This window comes from Dysidea avara, chromosome 6 (assembly GCF_963678975.1).
Source record: "Dysidea avara chromosome 6, odDysAvar1.4, whole genome shotgun sequence".
Lineage (NCBI taxonomy): Eukaryota > Metazoa > Porifera > Demospongiae > Dictyoceratida > Dysideidae > Dysidea > Dysidea avara.
The window spans coordinates 4,240,693-4,250,730 of record NC_089277.1 but is presented as its reverse complement, the minus strand read 5'-3'; the positions used below and the strand labels follow the sequence as shown (position 1 = coordinate 4,250,730).

The 10,038-nt window shown below is 39.4% G+C and overlaps 1 protein-coding gene and 1 long non-coding RNA gene across 3 annotated transcripts in view; one reads left to right on the top strand and one right to left on the bottom strand.

The window, feature by feature from the left end:
• Positions 1–10,038, top strand: part of LOC136257439 (E3 ubiquitin-protein ligase XIAP-like) — a 43,626-nt gene that overhangs the window by 23,540 nt on the left and 10,048 nt on the right. The window contains exon 1 of one of the 2 annotated variants that reach the window (XM_066050649.1): positions 110–362. The exons of the other annotated variant lie outside the window; for it this stretch is intronic. The gene's annotated coding sequence lies outside the window, so the exon portion shown is untranslated. Of the gene's footprint in view, positions 1–109; positions 363–10,038 lie in introns of those variants that run through there. 2 annotated transcript variants of the gene reach the window in all.
• Positions 5,840–6,481, bottom strand: LOC136257702 (uncharacterized). Its single transcript, XR_010702124.1, has 2 exons — positions 6,243–6,481; positions 5,840–6,118 (listed from the first exon to the last, which is right to left on the bottom strand). It is a non-coding gene; the product is annotated as an uncharacterized lncRNA (long non-coding RNA).

Genomic DNA, 10,038 nt, shown 5'->3' with positions numbered 1-10,038 from the left:
CGTATTTTTTCCGTGCATGACCACAAACGTGATGTCCCATTGGCCTTGTAAGGTTTCATTTGATTACTTCAGCGCCACCTTCTATTCTGTGGTTGGAGGTACAAAGAAAAACGGAACTGAAACTTGCAGAACAATAAACTGGTCTAACTTCCTTTGTGTTTTCAGTTTTGGCGGAAACGCATTCAATTTCGGTACCGTACATAGTGTTTAAGCTACTGTTGAATTGGTGAAAAGAATTCTGCTACTATATCGTACTAGTACCTGGTATTTCCGAGCGTGTGATATGTGGGCAAGAACGTCGATCACTGACGATTTATCTGGAGACGCAAATACGTTGACTGATTGATGGTTGATTAATGAGAGTAAGCTAGATGGTGTTTAAGCGTATTTCACTACTGAGAAGTTGTAAACATACTGCGGTCATTTCGCAATAAGCAAACAGTTGAGATCATGTCGACATTTTTCCTTACAGGGAAGAAACGATAACAAACAATTTCACAAGGCAAGGAATCACAATTTAATTCAGGCTGTTATGCCAGTCACCTATACAAGCGATTGGTGTTGTCCCCTTAGTCTTGAAAGCCCGTTTTGTGATACTAATTTGTATAGGTAATCACACACATTTGAGTGCAATTATGGAATAATTGTACTCGTAACAGTCAAAATTGCACGAGGCTTCGTAACAGTCAAAATTGCACGAGGCTTCGTAACAGTTAAAATTGCACGAGGCTTCGTAACAGTCAAAATTGCACGAGGCTTCGTAACAGTCAAAATTGCACGAGGCTTCGTAACAGTCAAAATTGCACGAGGCTTCGTAACAGTCAAAATTGCACGAGGCTTCGTAACAGTCAAATTGCACGAGGCGAAGCCTCGTGCAATTTTGACTGTTACGAGTACAATTATTCCATAATGGCACGAAAATGCGTGTGATTGCCTACTAATCACATAGTGACCACCCTTCGTGGTTTGTAGTACACATCTATCCAGTTCTATGTGGCCATTAACTTCTACCAGGTGATTGCATCATCCTTCTTTGTATTACATCATTTGTTGTTGCACTTAAAAGGCTTCATGTGTCAGCTTCTTTGATTGGCTATTCATTATATCACTTTCTTGTTGCACTTAAAAGGCTTTTGTTATTCTGCTATTTTATTGGCTACTTTACAGTGCAATTACAGAAACAAAGCCATGCGATTTGGGATTAATTGCACTCCTACTATTGAGACTAATGTATGGCAAATTAAATCACTATGTGATTAGATGTAAAAAGCCAGACCGCTTTTTTCCTTTGTGTGGGTGGGACATAGCAATGCACTGTTCGATAGGGGAGCCTGTATTCCGCGGAATGCGGAATAGCAGAATTACGGAATAAGCGAAAATCACATTAATATTTTGTTATTGTTTATAGCCTCTGTAACGTTTTAATATGCATTCCTCACCTCGTAGAGAACACAATCACGATGGCACTGATCCTCGGGGCGATCTTTAAATAGGATATGTACAAAGATATTCACTCTAGAACAATCTAACTAAGCTAAACTACCAACAAATACACTTCACTACACAATCGCTAGAAAACTAGAAGTTCTTTGTGCTATACTTACTCATACCAGCTGTCACACACGAGTAACTGCCCGAATTTATTAGAGTTATATACGAAGTATTACAGCCGAGGTTGGAGATCTGATGTTGGAGCTCTGATGTTGGGAGCTGAAAGCAGTATTATTCTCCGGATTTATTTGAAACACTTTAGGAAATGGTAACAGAGTTACAAGAATGCATACAGGGTAGCTACCTAGGGGGTGGATTGTTTTGTCCTAAACTATTCGGCCAGTTAGCTAGCTAGCTGCTTGTGTGTGACAGCTGGTATGAGCAAGTATAGCACAAAGAACTTCTAGTTTTCTAGCAATTATGTAGTGAAGTGTATTTAACAGTAGTTTAGCTTAGTTAGATTGTTCTAGAGTGAATATCTTTGTACATATCCTATTTAAAGATCACCCTGAGGATCGGTGCCATCGTGATTGTGTTCTCTACGAGGTGAGGAATGTATATTAAAGTGTTATAGAGGCTATAAACAATAACAAAATATTTAGAATGTGATTTTCGCTTATTCCGTAATTCCGCTATTCCGCGGAATACAGGCTCCCGTTCGATAGTGGGAATGCGTCAACAGTGGGGATACTCGAACGGCTTCTGGCCGGAAGAAAGGATCATCTCGTTCTCGTACAAACGCATGATCATGTCATTTATGCGCCGTTTCACAGGATAACCTCGTAATCAGTTTCTTGTGTCAGTTTTCCACTATCGCTGCTAAAGAACACAGCAAGACATTATCTCATTCGAGATAGATAAAAAAAAAGAAAAACGAGATCACCTTCGATACATGGTTACCGCGCAAATATATATTTTTTCCAGCCAGAAGCCGTCCAAGCATCCCTAGAATCTGTCAGCGTGAATCTTTTACCCGGCTTGTTTTTTCAACTTGGTGATTTGAGCAAGGAAGCTACTATTTTCCATAACTGCTTGGTAGATCTTTTATCACAGAAACACAATACATCTTACAACCAGACGTTTTCCTGGTTGCATTGTACTCCGTCATTTTCACCACTACGTTCCACTGTATTGGCCATACATGGGAGCAGAAAGCTGCAGTCTACAGAGCTCCCTGTTGTCTCCACTGAGTTGTGTTTAGTGGAGAGCTGTGTTCTTGTTGATTGTGGTTTTGTTTCTTTTATAATATTTGTTACTGTAAAAAAGATATGATTATTGTTTACAATACAACATTTCAAATGAATAAAAGAAAGTCTTGATTGTGTCGCTTAAACTGTGGGCAGAGCAGCAAACTCTGTGTCAATGGAATTGTTGCCATTACAGATACAGCATTGCCATGTTGAACATCGATAGCAACTTTCTGAATTGAAAAATTGGATGGCCCTAGGCCTATTATCTTGAGACTGTTTCATTACCAGGGAACCTATCCGCCTCACTGACGATCGTACACATGATCCCCAAGCACCCAGGGTCTCAACACAGAGGGGAGAAGTAAAAAGATGCGAGTTAAAGAATACTTCTTTATCTTAGCTGTCTCTGCAGAGGCTGGTACTACTCAGAGGATGTAGGACATGTGTACTTTAATTACATGTTTCTATTTGGAATTTTACTCAATAGTTGTAATACAAAACCAGCTAACATTGAAGTTCAGTGGGGCTCGGCAGATCTTTAGATAGTGCTTCGTGTAAACTTCAAGAAAATGTACTTTGTTTTGAAAGAGCCCCTGTTAGGCACATGAAAAGGTCATTTTTTCCCATTTCACCAAGAAATTCAGTGGCTCTTACAGGTTTTTGCAATTGAATTCGTCGCTTTTGCGATTGAATTCATCCTGTTTGCAATTGAATTCGTCAGTTTTGCAATAGAATTCATCCTATTTGCAATTGAATTCGTCGGTTTTGCAATAGAATTTGTCGTGTTTGCATTAAAATTTGTCATAAACAAAACAGCTCCAAGAAACCAACCGTTATTATTTATGCCATGGAGAGTTACACTTGAGACACTAGAAGGTAATTGGAGCTGGTAGTACATGAAGTTGATAGCTGTCTGACAAGTTAATTAGCTTGCACTCACCCATCTGCTGGATAGGCTGTAGAAGAATTATTATTGCCTTATAAAGAGTTGTTTACTACTGTTGTGAGCAAGTTCTTGTAGCAGCTGCTACATCATGTTTTCGTGTTTGCTCCAGCTGCCACTCTTGTTATGGATGAATTTAACTGCAAAAGCAAATTGAATTCATTTGTAATTCATTTGCAAATGGGACAAATTCAGTTACAAAACCAACAGCTGACGAACTCAATTGCTAACAGGACAAATTCAATTGCAAAGTCACCGAATTTAATTGCAAAAACCTGTACAAAACAAAGTACATAGCCTCAATGAAGCGCTACCAAAATATTCACTGAGCCTTACTAAATCCTATTGATGGCTGGTTTTGTACTGCGATTATTACAACTCACATAAGCAGCACAACCATGTCCCACCTCCTCTGGGTACCACTTGTAGAAGTAGACAATTAGATGGGGCAAGGGTGTCTGAAGGTGAAGTCCCAGAGTAAGGGTAAACCCCGCCACCAAGGAATCCATGACATTTTGGAATTGGAAGAGTCACTAACTGCAGCTTCTTTTAGTTTTCATTGCCTTGGACTTTATGCAGCTGCTTATTTGTGGTCTGCAGTCCAAAACATGGAGACATCCTTAAGTGTCAATGTTCAGTCTAGACTCGAGTCTATTCATGTTCAGTATCTCCCTTGGAGCCAGTGGTTGTGTTAGTGGTGTTGAACTGAATAGAAGATGTGGGGAAAAAAAAAAAACAGTGGAACCTGTCTAAACTTGTCACCTTTGTGTAGGCAGGTGGCTGATAATGTGTAGTGGACAAGTGAATTAACATGTAGTCCACTCCAAATAAATTTCTATAGTTAACTGCATAAATTCAGCAACATGCCATTGTCTAATACAAGGTTTATATGGTTGTGACAGGTACATAATGGTTTGAAAAGCTGCCAATCTTATACCATACGGAGGGAAACTTTGGAGGAGGAAAAATTTGGCAAATAAAGCAAAATATCACTGTTGGCAAAATAAAATTTGGCGAATTGTTAGCAAAGCGCACGCTTCATTTAATTAATTAGATTACTAATTGCTGTGTCTGAAGCGAGAACTGGGAGTGCCATGCCTCTTCGGCACCTGGAGTCAGCTATCAACTAACAGTAGATCTACACCATCTAGAATAGTGAATATCATACTTAATATGGTAGCTACTTGTCACGTCCGTTTCGAGGTGAGGTTTGAGGATACCACATGTACACCTGCATGTACGGTAGCTGAGTAGCTTGCTACCTAGCGCTACCTAGTGAGGTAGTCGATGAAGGTTTGGCTCTAGTGTGATGCCTGGCCCAGTAGCCCTTGGTCGAGTAGAAAATTGATTAGTTCGAGGCTTGGTTTGCTCAGTATTTTCTTTGCCAGCAAAATATTTGGATGGGGAAAATTGGTGAATTCATGGTCATTCACCAAATTCACCAAATTTTAATATCGCCAAAGTTTCCTCCATGCTGCAGTGGAAATGGGCTGCCTGCCTGCTTGTAAAATTAATATGTCCAGAGTCCAGCAGAGAATTTGTTTGGAGTGTTAATTAAGGGTAGCCATACAAAGTTAATTGGACAGCATGTTAGACCACCACAAAGAGTCTAAGTGGACTAACAGAGCAAGCTGTTCAGCCGCTAATGCTTATTCAGGCTTTTAAAGTTTCTGGTTTATTCACAGGTGAATAACAGCATGTGGTTACTGTTCTACATGCTCTCCTTTATATTATAGCTTTACGGGTGCTCGCGGCTATTTGAAGCCATACAACATGCATTTTTTGTATTGTTGCTAATACTCACATAATGTATAAAATGAATCCATATGCTACTTGCGTTGGAAGTGCTTCTCTTTCTCTTCAACACAAACCAAACAGAATTCTTCTAGCCTATACCATTTTATAACTATGCGTAGTTCTTTATGAAGCGCTTAAATCGAAACTAGTCCTCCATTTTTCGCAGTAGCGCACTGGAAACCACGTTGAACAAACTTCAGCTTATAACTCACAACTCTATGTTTAGTATTAGTACACAGCGTACATAGAACTTAAGTTAGTACTAAAAGTGTGCTACACCATTCAAAACCTCATGTTCTCGGTGCCGTAACTCATGAAGCCATAACGCTACGGACAAAATCTAAACATAGACCTCTGGAGAATTTATCAGCGAATCTCCCTACAAACTTTGAAGCCTTCACGGGTATCACTCAAAAACTAGTTTTATTTTTAGTAAACATGTGTAAAGATTGCGTGCGCCCAACATTATTGATACAATAACCACACAAATTCCTATTGACCGCAATCACCAACTTTTCAAAATAACATGTCATAAACGCTGTTCTAAACACAAAAAGCTCTGTTTTCTCTTCTTCACACACAGGAACAGCTTCTTGCTCCGCCTGGAGTCTCCAAGTCGCTCTTGGATAGGTTACGCTAGGCACGCCATCATCATCAGCTTGTAACGCCTTGTGATTCCAGCTGGTAACATTGTCCCCTACATAAGCAGCTTACAATTACAATACTAACTACCAGCATACCCTATCACTCGAGAAAACAAGGCACGAACTTGCCTACAAGCGAAAAGTGCGTTCACACTTGTTGCCTTAAATAACACTTACTTTTAAATTAATTCATAACTGTTGATCCATCAGACAATCATTTGCTAACACTTCAGTGACGATTCTAAAGCGAAATAACATGCTATTCTTCGAGCTATTCTTCCTCGTGTTCTCTGGTGCAAAACATGTCCACTTAACACGGATACTACAAGTATGCGTAGTAATGCCAATTATGATGTAATAGCCGCATGTGGTTTCTGGGCTGGCACTTAAACGGCTTCAAATATCAGCGAGCACCCTTAAAGTTATGCATCAAAATTTAAAATTTGGTATAGGCATTGGGTAAGTGTTACTCTACAATAGTATGCTTTGAATTTTTTGTGATTTGGGGTTTGACGAGGTTTTTCCAATGTCATAGTCCACAGGTGTGTGTTTTCACTACTTTCCATGTTGTTATCTATACAAAGGAAAGTGTAGAATTGTTCTACAAGGTGAGAAATAGTTGGAACTAAACTCCACGAGTAAAGCGAGGTTTTTAAAAATCCACTGAGATCCGAGGGTGTGGTCTCTAACTAACTTAGAAAAATGTATGTGTTTTATATGGGCATATAGGTGGAGTCATTGTGGGATTGGGTTATTTGTCGTACTGAAATCATCACACAATGTTAAAATAATCACAGAAGACTGAACATGTTTTTTGTTGAAGTGTTGAAAAAATCGAAGCTCACACCACTTGCTTTCACAAGTTAGACTTGGATCTGGCACAGCTAGGAAACAGCTGTGATCGATAATATTGTCGAGCTGGGTTAGCAGTAGCCAGTGTCCATGGCATCACAGCAGCGTAAAGAACACGCGTGTTGAAGAGGCAGCTTGTGGGGGAACAAGTTGTCACAATTAGTGCCTTCAGTGGTGCTACAGTAGCATGTAGAACAGGTACGGTTTCGAATATGGACATGCTCACATCATGTGTAGTGCAAAATAATGTTCCTACAAGGAAGCTTACCCATTTAGGTCTTAGTAAACTCCATCCATAGTAATAGAAGATGAAAACAGTCTTAAAACACTCTAGAAGCAGATGGGCACTAAACAGATTTTTTCCGTGATATTTCTGGACTTCTCCATTCACCATAATAAACGTGCGTACAACGTTAGATTGTACCTCCCATAATCAAATTCTTTTGAGATTGTAAATTAGTGCTTCTAGTTAGAGGCAGGTGGTTATCAGGGAATGCAAAACATCACAATACTAGGCTTCCTTGCCTGCTGCTACAGTCACATAGTACTAATGATCACCCAGACTCAAATGCTCTGTAATAGCTCCTTGTACAGGCAAACAAGACAATTAGTATTGTTGATGTTACCCATTAATTTTTATACAACTTTGAAGATTTCAGTGGTCTGTTGTTCAATATTGCTCTTTTCCAGCTGTTTTCGCCACTGTATTTCAATGTAGTGCAATCATAATAATTGATAGTGGCCCCATCAAAATGGCAGAAAAGTGTTGCTAAGCAATGATGTATTTCTTAGAAAAGTCTATTATGTGCAGTCAGGTATGTGCTAATACAAAAATAACGGTGTTTGAATTTCTTGGTTCAAATGTGCAAGCTAGCCAAAGGCCAACATACAGGGTGTATTGGTATGGAAAACACTGTTGACCAACTTCTTGTCATGTTTTGCTTTTCTAACTGGTGTTAAGGGAAAAGCCGTATCACTGGAGAGGAAATGCACCATTGTCCTAAATATATATAAAGTAAGGAAGAAAAGATTGTCTCTGCCAATGTGGCTGCCATGCAACATACCTAGCATATCCGGCAATTTGTACATGTCTTGCAGATATATTGCTGAGGAATCTCTTGCAATATGTTTACTTCATTAAGATTATGGACTTTATCCAAAATGACATCATGAGCACAAGTTGGCTGTGTTATTTGGGGGGCTAATTATAATGTACAGGCGCCTATGAAGAAATTGTTTTAATGAATCATTTCAGCCAAGGAAGGAGATACCAAGTTACAAGACAACACAATAAATGATTTGTATATCATCCTGGATAATTTTCAAGATAACAATGGTTTTTGTTATGTTATACCCATACCTGTTGAAGGTATATTGTTTCACGGGTGAAATATGATCGATCAAAACAATTCTCCATAGGTGCCTGTACATTAGTCCCCCAAATAATGCGGCCATCTTGTGCTCGTGGTGTCATTGTGGATAAAGTTCATTGGGAAGGTAGCAGAGGAGGTTGGTCACACGTATGACATAAAATTACATTTCCAAGCATTGTTCTAGGTCCTAGGCTTGTTTAGCAACTAGGAAAGAAGCGCAAGGGTGTTGGGACACTCTGGTATGGACATCCAATTCGCCTTTTAGAACATTAAGAGGTATGAAGGTTGAATTAGTTCAACCCTTTCTTTGAGACCACAAGATAAATGATGACCCATGATCAACCTCCTCTGGGAAGGTAGTTGCAATCTTGAGGTTAACCATGATACCCTTACAGTGAAAACATGATGTACTGTATTTTTCCAAGACCTTGTTGTGTACAAAGCACCATGCGCTAACAATGCGTACGCATCTGATGAATAGGACAGTGCTGATTCAGTTTTGCATGTTGTTTTATTCAGTTTAGTACTGATTAATGAACAGTAGAAGACTAACACAAGTATTAACAGTACATTATTTAACTATCACTTAACTTACACATTTCGTAACTCACATGCATGCGCATTGTTAGTGCATGGCACCTAGTATACCGCAAGATCTTGGAAAAATACAGTAACAACAATCTTTAGCTCCACCTGTGATGCTATTGCATCATCCAGACATGTCTGTTTATAGCAAGACACTCCAAACTAGCATCTTCAAAGTATAAACGTTTGAGGAGGAGGTGTTAGAATGATGCAACGAAAACCGAGGTATAAACATCCTTGGAGAATGATGCAATGAAAACCGAGGCGGAGCTGAGGTTTTTATTGCATCATTCTCCAAGGACCTTTATACTTCAAAGGTGCTAGTTTGCAGTGTCTTACGTTTTAGAGAAAATGGTCTGCCAGTAGTGAAAAGGACATCGTAGGTATGCCTCACGCCATTGCTAGTGATGGTGTCATGCACAAGGCTGCATGGGAAGGCTAATTTACTTTCCTCTCAAGGCTTAGTCGCTGAAACGGCTTTTTTTGTTGGTGATAGCTACACACTGCTGCTATCAACAAGAATTGCATCAGTTTGAGTAAGAGAAATCTATGAAAAATTAGCGACAGTAGCTACTGTAAGGTTGCATCGTGATTGGTGAAGTGAATCTTTTCATAACCTCACTGTGAGCTCATTTAACCATGTACGCCAAAACAGTTAACGCCTGATGATAGACCAATTCTTATACTATGCTAATTTGTACAGTGATGGCTTGTTGAGAGTTGATGCTATGAGGCTGATTGTAGGAAAATGCGAAAATTCTTTCGGCTTCACTTCATGTGAAACTGTTGGCGCATTAATTAACCCTCCCACCACCAAATTTGTAGAGGTTCCAATCTACTGCTTATAGACTGCTATAAAAGGGAAAATGTGACCGGATCTGTGAAAAGGGGTCTTATAGCCTTTCCAAATTCTCAAGTTTGGCTGATCATAACTGTTAATGTATTTAACCTATCACCTTCAAATTACACCAAGCAATAGTGTCATGTTAGGCACATTTAGTGACCAAATGTCAGGGTGGTACCATTTTCACAAGTCAAGTTATGGATTGCCAAGTGCGGAAAAGCTATAAGACCCCTTTTTGCAGATCTGGTCACAAATTAAGTTTGATTAGGGATGATAGAAATAGTGAACTTTTAATCTCTACTTCAGTCTATACCCATGA